At 46.2% G+C, this 15,538-nt stretch overlaps 1 protein-coding gene and 1 pseudogene across 1 annotated transcript in view; one reads left to right on the top strand and one right to left on the bottom strand.

The window, feature by feature from the left end:
* Positions 1-15,538, bottom strand: part of LOC124251347 (carcinoembryonic antigen-related cell adhesion molecule 1-like) — a 1,036,279-nt gene that overhangs the window by 40,693 nt on the left and 980,048 nt on the right. The window lies entirely within an intron of this gene.
* The window catches only part of LOC124251366 (carcinoembryonic antigen-related cell adhesion molecule 1-like), a 7,880-nt pseudogene continuing 2,834 nt past the window's right edge, over positions 10,493-15,538 (top strand).

Here is a 15,538-nt window from a genome sequence, read left to right as displayed (position 1 = left end):
GGATTTCCAACTTTACTCATATTTTGGACCAGATCATTCTTGGTTGTAGGGGATTGTCCTGTGCATGGCAAGATTTTTAGCAGCATCCCTGGCCTCAATCCAGTAGGTACCAATAGCTCACCCAGAGTTCTGACAAACAAAAAATATCTCCAGACATTGAAAAATATCTCTGGGAGGAAAACTCAATACAGTTGAGAACCACTGAACTAGATTAAATATTTTTGTAAAGGCTAAATCTAAAAGAAGATAATGAGGAATGAAAACAATAAGAGACAGACCTAATATATGGCCCAATGCCATTTAAATAAACAGGAAATTATATTTGGGGCACAATAGAAAAGATCAAAAACCAGGCAAGAAGTCCTTTGAACACTTTGCATGTTCTGTTATTTGCATCCGAAGGATCTTTAAATACTGTTCAGTCATGAATCTCATGGTTTTCCGTGGTTAAAGGGCCAGCAAATACAGCTGTAAATAAAGCTGGGTCACTTCTCTCATGGAGCTCACTTTCTAAAAGGTGTAGAAACAGAAGATCAACAAGTAAATAAATGCATACTTGTCAGATGAGGATATGGGCTATAAAGAAAAATAAAATCAATTGATTCATTTCTTCTGAGGAGCTGCGATTTGGGCGGGAAATTCCTTGATATGTGGGATGGTCTCAAGCCTCTAACCATATTTGTTATCTCTCACCTCCACAGTCTTAGTTCTGGAAAGCCTATCAAGTGAATGATAGAGCCAAAATACCACCCCAAACACAAACACATATCCGAATGCTCTCTGAGTGGAGGGCAGTGCCATCCACAGCTGAGAAAAACTTCTAAATCTTTAATGTTCATTTCCAGGCTTTTTTGTCTTCTCCTTAGGAAGTAGGCGCTGAGTAGGGGGATTCCAAGGAAAGTAAACATGTCTGTGACCCACTGGGGATCACCTGGAAAGGATCTGAATAAAGAGGACCCTTCCCCTCGCTTGCTCCTTTTTGACTCATGGGAATTCTCTCTTAGCAGAAATTCACCTGAAACTCCGGGTCCGTTCATTCCTGGAGCACACAGGCAAAATATTATGTCTAAATTATCTCAACCTCCATCCCTATTTCCTGGGAAAGATGAGTTGAGGTGGTGGGATGTGATGGGGACAATATTAACAGGAAATGAGATTCACAAGTGCACCCACTCAGCCAGAAGAGCGCTGAGCTGCCGTCAGACCATGGACAGCTCCCAGCCTCTTTCCCTTTGCAAACGCAGGTAGGGACAGGAAAACAGAAAATGGGGCCAGCTGATGTCCACACAAATATGAGCAAGGAGGGAGCAACCATAGGTGATGGACTCATCATGGGTGGAACCTCTTCTCAGCTCCATCCCCCAGTGCCTTAAGCTCTCCTGCCCTCTTCAGCCCAGGCTCTGGAGAAAAGACACCCATAAAAGCCATCAACACTTCCAACAAGCCACCATCTGTTTCCCCTCACCTTCCCCCATGAGCTCCCTCTACCTGCTCCCTGTCATCCCATTTCTACATACACTGCCTCTCATAACTCTTGGTCCATCAAGACGTGCTCATGACTCCCTACATTCCACATGCTCCCTGCCTGTGATGCCCTCTCCCCTTTCTCCATGAACATGCTGCTTCTCATTCTTTACAGCCAACCTCATTGGCCATCTTGCCACAAGGTCATCCCAAACTACACCAGTGGATACAACGGGCCCTCTCTGAACTCTCTCCTCTGACTCTTCCCTTTTGTGCTGTGACAACATGTTCAGAAGCAGTTAGCATAGATAACTCAAGTGTCCTATGGATCACTGAGTCCCCATTGTGATTAGTTGTGGTTCTCAATAGCCCCATCACAAATACACAAGGGCCAGAAACAGGAAAATGGCTATAGGTTTTCAGAGAATGAATAAAGGAAAGAGGTGGATAACGGGGTGACACCTGCTTCTTCTCCCACATAGTTACTACAGGGGTGCTGCAGACGTGAAGAAATGAACATTCACATATACTCCCAGAGGTCATTGGTGCCAGTTTTATACAAGTTAATGTGTAGATTCCGCTCCTAAATTTTTTGTTTCTTTTGAGATAAAATTCACATAAGGAAAAATTCGTCATTTTAACCATTTTGAAGTGTGGATTCAGGGGGATGTGGCCTATCTGGTCCTACCAGAGTTCTACTGTGCTGCAAGATAGACCCAGAGTGGTGAGAGTCCCGTACTAGCTGTCCCTGTGGGCTAGAGATTGGAGCCCATCTCTCCCCAGGGTTTGGTGTCCAGAGCACTAATCTGAACCCTGGTCAGATGCCTTGTCCCAAGCCTGATAGAGGGCACAGGTCCCCCCATGTCCACCACAGGGTGACGCTGGGACATGAAAGTGTTTCTGTCTCACACAGAGCTACATACAGCACACAGCACGCACACAGAACTGCTAGACTCCTTTGACTCACAAATGTCTTCAAGTATATTGAGCATGGAGTCAAGGAGGAGAGTGATCACCATCCTTAGACAAAATGATAGACATGCCTTTGCTAGAAAAATTATACTGTCCCAGGAGAAATGACATCATGTTCCAGTGTGCACCACCCAGAGAGAGCTGTGCTGAGTGGATATGAGTCCCATCTGATGGGGTAGAGGTGAGTCTCCTATAAGTGGAAACACTACAGAGTTCCTTCTCCCTGCTCTTTCCCAACACATGAGCCTGCCCAAGGAGCCTCAGCACTTTTTCCCTGCTGCAACCATCGTGGGCATCACAACTGGGGTCCAGAGTGGGCTGACTTTCACAGGGAACCCTTCAGTATCTTCTGTTCCCAGAAACCTGTGGGGTAATGGGGCCCTTCTTCAGACCAACCTCCCCTCTCTCTCCCCCCTCTTCTGCTTGGGGGGAGGCAGAGGGCCTCCTCCCCTCAGCAAATGATTCTTTCTTCTCCTCTCCATCTCTCATTTCCCTTCCACGACATTCTCCTGCACTCATCTTAGAGGATAACTTTTCCATAGGCCTTTGACCAAGGCAACCCCATACACCAAGAACTCCCCCCAACTCCATTCTGTGAGCCCAGGAAGCAGCTAGGAATTAGGGTTCCAAGAACACCTGCTTCCTCTATTGCCTACCTCCTTGCACTGGTATCTCTGTCACCTAAGCCCAAGTTCCCTTCAAGTCCAAAGCCTCAGCTCAAATGACCTCACACTCCCCCAAAGGTATAGACCATTCCCAAGGAAACAGATACCCCCAGAGAAAGGACTCTCCAGACTGACCAGAAGGCCATGTCCATGGGCAATTCCTCAGCTGGCTCATTACCCTCAGCCACTCTTGGAGCACCTGGGTGTCTGTTTGGGTTATTCCACTCTCCTCTGGGGTTCCACGGGCTGGGACACCTCAAGGTCTCCTCAGAGAAAAATACCTCCCAGTCCTCCCCACTCAACTCACCAGGTCACTACTAAGTTTTACATCTAAATCTGTCTATCCAACAGAACTGTGAAGTCTCTGCATCAGAGAATAGACCATTTACTCAGGGGCAGAAGAAAAGATACAAAGCTTAGCGAGATTGGAATGTTGGTGTGGATTTATCACTTAAGACTTGCTCATCTACTCTGGGAGAGTCCAGAGGACACACTTTTCACCATGACTGTGAGGTATGAGTTTGTAAGGGAGCCCCGGCACCCTTTAAGAGCTCTGTGATGGCTCTTACCTGTAGGTCAGAAATTACAGTGGGAACTGCTGCCACTGAATTGGGAAACCTAGTGCAATGGGCATAACTGGATGACAAGGTAGCAGGGCCAAGAGCTGGCACTTCATCGCCAAAGGCAAGGTGAGCCATCATCAGCATATTGGACAGCAGAGCCAAAGCAGCAAACAGAATAGTCTGACTCACAGAGACGAATGGCATTTTCTAGTTGATGATGGTGTTGCTAGAAATAAAATTGATGAGAAATCTGCTAAATTCTTACTAGATATGTATAAGCAGCAGAATTCTAAGTCAAGTGAACAAAAGTTGAACTTGAGTTATAGAAACAGAGTGTTATGGCCCCTCAATCAATTCCCAGATGTGGTTTAACTACTTGAGCAAATTAACATATCTCCTGGTACCTAGTATGTAGCTATCAATCTGGAAAACACATTTTCTCCACACCTGTCAGTAACGACCCACTGGAAGCAGTTTGCTTTCAGCTGGCAAGACCAGCAATACATCCTCATCATCCTATTTCAGGGGTCTACTAACTCTCCCGCCTGTGTCATAATTTAGTTCACAAAAATCTTGATAGCCTTTCCCTTCCACAAGATATCACACTGGTCCATTACAATGAGGACATCATGGTGATTGGGCCCTGTGAGCAAGAAGTAGCAACTCTAGACTTATTGTTAAAACATTTGCATGTCAGAACATGGAGGAAAAACTTTACAAAAATTCAGGGGCATGCTACCGCAGTGAAATTTCTAAGGGTCCAGGGGTGAGGGGCATTTGAGACATCTCTGCTAAGGTGAAGAATAAGTTGTTCTCTCTAGGCCTCTGGATTTTAAGTTAACATATTCCTTATTTGGGTGTGCTACCCTGCCCCATTTACCAGGTAACACAAAAAGCTACTCGTTTTAAGTGGTACCCAGGATAAGAGAAGGCACTGCAACAGGTCCAGGCTCTGTGAAAGCCGCTCTGCCATTTGGGTCATATAATCCAGCAGATCCAATGGTCTCTGAGGTGTCAGTGACAGATAGGGTTGGTGTTTGGAGCCTTTGGCAGTCCCACATAAGTGAATCACAGGGCAGGCCCTTAGGAGTTTGGAGCAAAGCCTTGCTATCCTCTGAGAATACCTACTTTCTTTTGAAAAACAGCCTTTGGCTTGCTACTGGGCCTTACTAAAGACTGAGTGCTTGACCATGGGCCACCCAATTATCATGCAACCTGAGCTCATGTGCATTGGCGAAAAAGAAATAATCAGACATTTTGGAGGTTACTGGACAAGGGCTCTCAACTGACTAGTTTCGTCATGAACCAGTTATTGTCTGACACATCAAGCCATAAAGCTGGGAGTGCACAGCAGCACTCCATCATCAAATGGAAGTGGTATATACATGACCCGACCTGAGCTGACCCTGAAGGCACAAGTAAGTTATGTGAAGAAGTTCCCCAAATGTCCATGGCCTCACTTCTGCTACACTGTCTTCTCTCTCCCAGCCACACCTATGGGGAGTTCCCTACAACCAGTTGATGGAGGAAGAGAAGACTCAGACCTGGTTTACAGTTGGTTCTGTGGGATAGGCAGTGACCATGTGAAAGTGGACAGCTGCAGCACTACAGCCCCTCTCGGGGACTCCCCTGAAGGACAGTGGTGAAGGGAAATCCTCTCAGCGGGCAGAACGTCAGGCAGTGAACCTGGTTGTCCATTTTGCTTGGAAGTAGAAATGGCCAGAGGTGTGATTATATGCCGATTCAAGGGCTGTGGCCAAAGATTTGGGTGAAAGGTCAGGAACTTCGAAAGAACATGATTGGAAAACTGGTGACAAGGTGGTCTGGGAAAGAAGTATTTGAACAAACCTCTCTGAATCCTGATCAAGTGGATAGGATGAGCCATTCTGTGGACACCAGTCAGCCTCTTTGCCCACTGACTCCTGTCATCACCACTGGGCTCATGAAAAAGTAGCCAGGCAGGGATGGACATTATGCATGGGCTCAGCAACGTCTCCTTCCGGTCACCAAGGCCAACCTAGCTATAGCCACCACTGAGTGCCCAATATTCCAGCCCAGAGACAAATACTGGACCCCGGATATGGCACCATTCTCCAGGGTGATCAGCCAGCTGCCTGATGCAGGCTGTTACATTGGACCACTTCTGTTATGGGAGAGGCAGCGTTTTGTTCTTATTGGAATAGGCACTTACTCTGGACACAGATTTGCCTTCCCTGTACACAATGCTTCTGCCAAAACTACCATTCATGAACACCCAGAATGCCTTATCCTCCATCATGATATTCCATACAACATTGCTTCTAATCAAGGGACTCTCTTCATAGCAAGTGAAATGCAGCAATGGGCCCATCCTCATGGAAGCCACCACTCTTACCATCCGGAAGCAGCTGGCTTGATAGAAAAGTGGAATGGCCTTTTAGAAACTCAGTTACAGCACCAGCTAGGTGGCAATACCTTGCAGGGCTGGGGGAACGTACTCCAGTATATGCTCTGAATCAGTGTCCAAAATGTGGTGCTGTTTCTCCCATACCCAGGATTCTCAGGTCAGGGAATCAAGGGGTGAAAATGGGAGTGACACCACTCTCTGTGCCTGTAGAAATCCACTAGCAAAATTTCTACTCCCTGTCTACATTACATTATGCTCTACTGGCTTAGAGGTCTTAGTTCCAAAGAGAGGAATGCTTCCACCAGGAGACACAATAATGATTCCACTGACACATCAGGATTCCTCACTCTCAAGCTACCCCAAAATTGCAGGCCCTTGGAAAGCATCAATCTCAGCTTCCTCTTTCTTCCATCATAGGGGTCAGGGGTCAGAACAAATGAAAGGCTAGTGAGGCCCAGAGAGTGTGAGGGGGCACAAAGCACTGGGAGCTGGATTGGGAGCTGGTGAGACTACTGGCTGAGGCTGTCCACAGAGGCCCAGGGAGAAAGTGGTACAAGAAAGAAACCCCAGGAATGGGGAGGGAAGAAGAGAAATAAAACAGGCACTGCGAGGGTCCAGCCTAGGTGCTGTGTGGGACTGTGTGTGTGAAACCATCTCAGGACCAGGGCTTCTCCATTCACCGCTGATATGGACAGACAGTACCTACAACAACCCTGGATCAATGTTCACTTAACAGTTGAGAGTTAAACCATGGGCACAGGGCGCACCCAGGTTCTGATAAACAGGAGAGGAAGCAGCTCCCATCTCACCTCACCCAAGGACACAGAGGGGTGTGCAGTGCTGTGTGTTCCTCGAATCAGGGTTCCTGTTTGGGCACCAGGCCATGCGAGTGAGAAGGGAAGTTGACTTGTCCATCCTTCTTTCTCTGCTCCCCAGCACAGACCTTCCCCTCCTGACACACCTAGTTCTGTGCTCCTCCTACTTCCACAGAACCACCAGCACTCCAACCACACATCACTCCACCCAGCAGTATGCATAGTATAACCTATGGATACAAACACAGATATATTTTCCTGGGAATCTGACTTTGGTGACATGTCACTGAGGGAAGAGGCAGGGCCAATGTACTTACAACAACAGAGATTGGGACTCATCGAACAGGAATATGATGGAGCATTAATGTGATATGTGACCCATGTAAAATGTCTATGGATTGCTGTTGAATAAACACACAGAGCTGCATGGCATGGGGCCTCTGCCTCTACATTTCCCTCCTCATCCAGCAGAGGGCAGCAGAGCTACGCAGCAGCCTGGAGCATTCCCAGAGCGCTGCTGACCTCCTTCACCATCACCCAAAACCCAGCATGCTCTGCCCCTCACCACCCTCACTCAGTCCACTGTCCTCCTCGCTCTCCAAGCTCCACACACTGGACTCTGTCAGCCTCTCCATCCAGTCAGGCATCTGCTCCCTTAAAGTCTGGTCTTTCTGTAGGCAGCTCTTCCCTCCATGTCCTTCGTCCTTCACTGGGTAAACTACTCACACTTCAGGTCTCAGCCAAAAGGTCACTTTCTCAGGGGTGCTCTCAGTGATCCCCAGACCACCTGAGACTCCATTACATGCTGTGGATGCCCACACACTTTCCTCTCACAGTCCTTCTCTTGATTACAATTAACTCCTTAATTCCATGGTTTTCTCTGAGTGTCTATCTCCCTGTCACAAGGTAAACTCCATGACACCAGGGCCCACATGTGTCCTCTTCTCTGTGGAATTCCCAGGGCCCAGACAAAGGCCTGACACATCACAGATGCTCATAAAATACTCATGAAATAGATGAAGGAAACCACACAACAGAAGCCTGTCGTCCCTGTGTGACACCCAGTGGTCAGAGCAGATTCTGTGTAGACACAGGGGGACTAGCACCAGCATGGGAGGAGGCCAGCAGGTTTGTCTCATGGATGGGCCTTTCCTCTTATAGAGTCAGGAGCGAGGACAGGGCCCTCCTAACAGTGAGGGGTCAAATCCCTATTCACTCCCAGAAAATCACACCCCCTCCCCATATCTACCTCATGAGGGACTTCTCTCCCTGGAGGGCCTGAGCCAGTAGCCTGTGTCCTTCCTCCTCTCACAGAGACCTGACCTGGTACAAATTCTGAATTCTCAACATGAAGTGGACTTACCACCAGGAGAGGAGGGAGCTCCACCTTGACCTCAAAAGAATCAGGAGATGACTCCCCTAATCCAGGGTCCCTAGTCTGTAGGGAAACCTGGCTGTGGTCCCATGAAGGCACCTCACCAGCTAAAGGTATTCTGAGGAATGAGGAGAACTTCCCATCCAGGATAGAACAGGAGAACCAGGATCTGCATTTGCTTGCACCTCAGAGAGGCTGACGGTCCCATGGGGTCCTCCCCTCTCCTAACAGTGGAACCCATGACATCCCCTGGCTGAGACTTCACATGGAGCTGCTCCAGCTCCAGAGCCCCGTGGGGAGACCTAGAGCAGATGACACACAGGGTCACAGTTGACTTGATGCAACACCCCAGTGCTGTGATGGAGGAAACAGGACAATCGGTGGTCCAGCCCCCAGGCTGGTGTCGTCTCCCAAAAGATTCAAGTCATACCCCACCAAGCCCACTCTTTAAATCTCAGGAACAGAGAGCTCACCCTGAGACAGTACATCCCCCGGGGAACAGTTCTTCTGACACTACATCAGGAATCCTTTGGACAACACCTGTCTTCTCCCTGGGCTCATCCTTCACTGAGATGGAGTCAGTCAGCCTGGGATCCCCAAAGCCCAGGACCCAAACTAACCAGCCTCTCAACCTACAGGTCATAGCCCACCGCTGTCCAGGGCTCAGGATCAGCTCACACCCTCTGGAGCCTGGTCAGCATCCCTGGTGCAGCCCCTGACATTGGACGCAGGTCTCCTCATGCCCTCCAGGGGGCGACCTTGGGACACAGAGACAACACACAAGAAATTAACACATGAATGTGGCTTTTGCTGAGGAGGTGGAGAAGAAGCCTGATTTGCATCCCTCCCTTTGACAGACTCTTCAGGTCCCCTCAGACATGCCTGTTCTGTCTTGCCCATGCTATCTAGGGACTTGGAATACCCTGCCCTGTCAGAGGTCCCTGTGCAGGACCCCTTTCACTGCCTGGCACCACCCATAGGGAAGGCAGGAGACCACAAGAAAGTCAGCCAGGCAGAGGACAGAGGTCAGGATGGTCAGGGAGCACATGAACAGACTCTGAGCCACAGCTCAGCCAAGAGACAGTGAAAGGGAGTGGTCTCCCTGAAGCCTTCCCTGAGGACCAAGAAGCCCACAGCCACCTGACCTCCCACCACCACCATCGTCTCACCCAGGATATGTAGGAAACCTGCCCCTTCACTCCTGAGAACTGTAGCTCCTGAGACACCAGGTACTGGCTCTCTGTCCCTGGAAGCGAAGGCCAGGCTGGTGACACCAGAGACAGAGGGCAGGTCCCCTCACCAGTCATCACTCAGCTTGCCCCTTTCTCACTCCGAGAGTCATCTCTGTGACTTTCCCGTTGAGAGTAAAGCCAACCTTCCCAGAGCATTTGAGGACAGGGGGAAGACCCTGGTGCCCAGCTGGGTTTCTCTGTGAAATAATAAGAGAAATAATCCCCAGGGTTTGGAAACCTCTGCGGTTCTGTGTGGTGCTGACAGACACTGAAGCCATAACACAGCCAAGAAAATGCTGGGGCTGGGCGCCTACTGGGTCAGAATCTGCATTTTAACAGAATCATCTGACTCTGAACAGGAGAATGGGAGAGGCTGCCCCACCCTTACAAAACGGGGTCTCAGACTGGCTGGGTATCCACAAACCTGGGCAGCTGCTAAAGTAGCATTTCTAAGGTGTCACCTAGGCATTCACAATCTTGACAAAGCTCCACAGGTGATTCTGACACAGAGCAGGGGTGACATTACTGTGACAAGAGTTCCTGATGTAGCCCCAGAACTCCTGCTCTGAAGGGAAAAGTCAAATGTGAAAGACAAAGGGCTGCAGTGGAGACTGACTATGATCCCTGACCCAGGGTTGTGGGGACTGCCCAGAACACCAAAGCCCAGGTTTACGCTTCTCCAAATAAGGGTGTGTGTGTGTGTGTGTGTGTGTGCTTGGGGGGAATCACAGCAAAAGAGAGAGAGGCCTCCACAGTTCCAGGGAATCAAAATGTAGACAGATAGGAAAGGGGAAGGAGGGGCCTAGGGAGGCTGGAATGAGAGGAAGAGAGGGAGGGACCTGAGCAGAGACCCCACCCCCAGTCCATGTGACCCTCCTAGGTACTCCTGCCCCTGGAGGAGGCTCAGCACAGAGGGAGGAAGGACAGTAGAGCTGAAGCATCTGGACAGGAGTGCTTGTGAGCATTTCTGGAGCCCAAGCTCTTCTCAAAGAGGGAGGAGCCAAGCAGGCAGCAGATACAATGGAGTGCCCATCAGTCCCTGGCTTCAGAGGGCACATCCCCTGGCAGGGGCTTCTGCTGGCAGGTAAGAGGGGATGATGCCCTGAGGGTGAGTATGGGAGAACAGACTGGCTGGGGTCTCCTGGGGATGACGGAGCTCTGAGAGGGGACAGAGGACTTCTGTTTGAACCTGAGGGGAGGGGACATGGGAGCAGAATAGGACGAGTAGAGGGAGCTGAGCAACAGGAAAATCTTATTGAACTGGAATTAGTGAGGGGCAGGAAAACTTCAATTGTTATATTTTTTTGAAGTTACAGTTTGAAAATAAGCTAACTATATCAGAGTGACACTTCAGAAAAAAACAGAATCAGGGGCACTAAGCATTGTCCTTACCAATAAACCTCATAAAGTAACAATGATATGGAGGGCCCTGGGAACACTCATTCGTTCACCCACAGGTGTTTGCAACCTGTTTCAGGGACTAGGGGAACAAGATCAGACAAGTCCCTGCCTTGATGAAGCTCACATTCTACGAGGAGGAAGACAGACAAGCAAAGAAATCTGAATGTGATTTCAGGGACTGACAAGTGTCATGCAATGAACAGACCAGGGAAAGGTCAGAAAGGGAAGTCAAAGGGTCTTCAGAGCAAGCGGTCAGGGAAGGCATCTCCCAAGGATGGCCCTGAGAGTGAGCAGGGCACTGAGGGCAGTGAGGAAGTGAGCCAGGCAGACACCTGGGGAAGACTAATGGAAACTAAAAGAAATAACAAGTTCAGAGGGGCTGAAGTAATGGTGGTGATGCTGGTGACCTTGACCAGTAGGAGACACAAGAATACATACACACAAACTCCAAGTCTAAGAGATGAAGAGACCCGTTCAGGACCCAGGTCCTCATTTTTCCATCCCAATACATAAGTCCAAATATTGACTGATCGCTCTCTCTCTCTCTTCCTTCCTAGTCTCACTCTTAACCTTCTGGAACCCACCAACCATTGCCCAAATCATTATTGAATCGGTGCCGACCAATGCTGTTGAAGGAAAGGATGTTCTTCTACTTGTCCATAATCTGCCTGAGAATCTTTTAGGCTACGTCTGGTACAAAGGGGAAGTAATAGATCCCGATCAACAAATTGTAATATATGTGATAGAAAACCAAGAAAATTTCCCAGGGCCTCTATATAGTGGTCGAGAGACAACATACAACAATGGATCCCTCCTGTTCCAGAAAGTGACCCAGGACGACACAGGATACTACACCCTAGAAGCCATAAAACAAAATTATGAAAGTGCATTGGGAAGTATACAGCTCCGTGTACACAGTGAGTGATTCCTCTCTGACATCTGGGTGTTGGGTGGAGTGAATTCTGCTTCACACACAGGATTGACAGGCCCGGCCTGTGCCTACATCCCCCTCATTATGTCTGGGCAGGGATGACTGGGAGCAATGATTTCCTGGCTTCCCAAGTCCCAAGGCTTTTGAACTGGTCACCAGCTAAAGCTCAGCCCCAAGAGCCACATCTGGGCAGGGGCAGAGTCAGATCCATCACCTGAGGCTTAGCATGGCGAGCACAGATGGATAACGTCCCCAGGCCATTAGCCAACTGCCCTGGGAGCATAGGGGCCTCCAAAACTCAAAGAGTTTTATAGTTTTATAGTTTTAGCTCACTCATTTAGGTCTTTGATCCATTGTGAGTTAATTTTTTGTATAAGATATTAGATGAGTTTGACTTCATTCTTTTGCTTTGATATACAGTTTCCCAAGACAGTTTGTTTTAAACACTGCCCTTTCCCCATTGAGTGGTCTTCACATCCCTGTCAAAAGTCATCTGACCATATTTGCAAGGATTTTTTACTGGCTTTTCTATCCCATTGGTCAATATGTCTGTCTTTACACTGGAACAACACTGTTTTGATTTCTGAAGTTTGTAGTAATTCTTGAAAACAGGAAGTGTGAATCCTCCAACATTTTCCAGATTGTTTTGGCTATTTGGTGTCTCTTGAAATTCCATATGAATTTTAAGATGGATTTTTCTACTTCTTCCAAAAGATGTCATTGGGATTTTGATAAGGATTACACTGAATGTAGAGATCACTTTGGGTAGTATTGTCATCTTAATTACATTGTATTCCAATCCACAAACATGGAATACCTTTCCATTTGTTTTTGCCTTCTTTAATTCTTTTCAGCAGTGTTTTTGTAGTTTTTCAGTGTATAAGTCTTTCACCTCCCTTGTTAAGTTGATTCCTAGGTGTTTATTCCTTTCGATGCTAGTGGTAATAAAATTTTCCTAATTTCCTCTTCAAATTGTTCGTTGTTTGTGTATAGAAGCACAACTGATTTTATACATTGATTTAGTATCCCGCAGCTTTGCTGAATATCCTTATTAGTCCTAACAGTGTTTTGTGGGATCTTTAGGGTTATATGTCATATATGACATATAAGGTCATATCATCTGCAAACAGAGATAATTTCACTCCTCCTATCCAACGTGGATGCTTTTTATTTATTTTTCTTGACTAATTGTTTGCTAGGACTTCCAATACTATTTTGAATAGTAATAGCAAAAGCAGGCATTCGTGACTTGTTCCTGATCTTAGAGCAAAAACTTAAAGTCTTTCACCATTGACTATGATTTTAGCTGTGGGTTTTTTATAGATGGCTTGTATTATGCTGACTTAGTTTCCCTCTATTCCTAGTCTGAGTGTTTTTATCATGAAAAAACGTTGAATTTTGTCAAATGCTTTTACTGATTCAATCTCCTTACTAATTATAGGTCTGTTGATATTTTCTATTTCTTTATGATTTTAGCTTTGTAGGTTTTGTGTTTCATAGAATTTGTCCATTTATTTAGCTTATCCAACTTGTTCACATGCAATTATTCATAGTACTCTTAAAATTCTTATTTTTCTGTAGAATTGCTAGTAATGTCTCCACTTTCATTCCTGATTTCAGTAATTTGAGTCTTCTCTCTTACTTTCTTAGTCAATCTAGCTGTAGGTTTGTCAATTTTATTCATCTTTTTGAAAAATCAACTTTCGGTTTTCTTGATTTTCTCTATTGTTTTTCAATTCTCTACTTCATTTATCTCCACTCTAACCTTTATTATTTCCTTCTTTCAGCTAGCTTTCGGCCTAGTTTGTCCTTCTTTTCTACTTCCGTAAGTTCTAAAGTTAGGTTGTTAATTCAAGATCTGTCTTCTTTTTTAAGGTATTTACATTATATTATAAATTTCATATATAAATTCACAATATTACATATATTACAAATATAATGTATATACATTAAATTGTAAATTTCTTTCACAAGATTCTTAACTTCTCTGAGCCTCAGCGCTCAACAGAAAATTGCAGTAAGAGTACAATCGGCCCTCCATAACTGCAGTTCTGCATCCACAGATTCAATCAATTGAGGATCGAAAGGCCTACTATGGTTTCAGCTATACTGAACATTTACAGACTTTTGTTTCTTGTCATTATTCTATAACAATGTGGTATAAGAATGATTTACATAGCATTCACATTGTATGAGGTATTATAAGTAATCTAGAGATGCTTTAAAGTATATGGGAGGATGTGTGTAAGTTATGCTCAAATACTACACCATTTTATGTAAGGAATTTGAGCATCCATAGATTTTGGTGTCCGTGGAGTGTGGTGGAGGGTGGAGTCCTAGAATCAGTCCCTCATGGATACTGAGGGATGATTGTACCTGCTTCATGGTATTATATTAAAGATTTAAGGTAAGATTCAATGAAACCTTTAGTAAAATGCCACACACAGCGGAAATGTTCCCTAAGGGTTAGTTGCTATTATTATTACTATTATCACTAGCCTCTCTGAAATCAGGAAGTCTTAGAGTCAAGGAGTACCTGACTCTCGATCCAGATTTTACTAGAAATCTGACTTTGGGTAGGTTTATTCACCACTGTATCCCTGAGTTTTTTCATCTGTAAAATGGAAATAATGTCTATCTGACAGCTTTATTACATGAATCAAATGAGATATATGTAAATTATATAGCATAGAGCCTGGCACAGGACCTCATAATAATTGCTAACATTAGCGTTAATCATCAGTCTTAAATGGACTGGTGAGGGCAACAGAAATACAAAAGAAGAAACAGACGGAAAAGGAAACATATATTGGGGGAAGGGGAAGTATAACACAAAAAACCACTGGGACAAGGTTTTTGACTAAATATAGGAGAGGAAAAAAGGAGATGAGTGCAAAGTTTCATGTCTGGTTTGTTGCTTTTCCCCCAAAATCACAGGCAAGATGGCATTAGACATACAAGACATTTATTGGGGGAAATGCCTGTAAAGGAAAATAGAGCAGGAGTGGGAGAAGCCTGGGAGATTCCTCAGACCACGGTGCAGATCTGATCCCTGTGAAGGAGAAAGAGAAGGAAGGAAGCTTTAGCTTTCAGTGCAGCTCTAAGAGAGCGTCTACAAGGCTGACAGGGAGTCCTTGAGCTCAAGTCACCCATCAGAGGAAAGTCATTTCTCACAGAATTGGGATTACTTTCATATCCCAGCTGGGAGCCTGTGGGAAGGGTGGTCACTGTTAGTTGAACGGCATTGGTGAATGGAGACGGTGAATTCAGAGTGCGCTAGCCCAGGCCTTCTGTCAATTAAGTCCCCACCACAAGAGACCCGAGAGGCACATTTACAGAGCTGCCACACCTGGTACACAGAGAAAGATGCACCCACAGAAAGGTGGAAAATAACAACATAAAAAAAGAGTCATGAGCCTTTTTCACATTTCCAGAGCCTTCAAAAATTTCTCAGGGCAGAAAGACCAGGGGGAAATTGAGGCCAGCGTGACTGCCAACTGAGAAATACAATGAGAGCAAAAATTTGCAAGGCCATAGTCAGCTATCACCTCACAGCAACTTTCCAACAGGAAATTTATTCCTTGAAGGAACAAGTAGAGACTACTCAACGTTGAGAGTTGTTTCCCAGGGCACCCCCACTGTAAAATAATGTCACCTTGACACATTCTTCTCTTTTCTTTCCATGACAGATGATTCAACAACAACACCAAGACCAACACCAACACCAAGACCAA

Source organism: Equus quagga, chromosome 13, assembly GCF_021613505.1.
Source record: "Equus quagga isolate Etosha38 chromosome 13, UCLA_HA_Equagga_1.0, whole genome shotgun sequence".
Lineage (NCBI taxonomy): Eukaryota > Metazoa > Chordata > Mammalia > Perissodactyla > Equidae > Equus > Equus quagga.
This window is presented reverse-complemented; position numbering and strand designations above follow the sequence as displayed.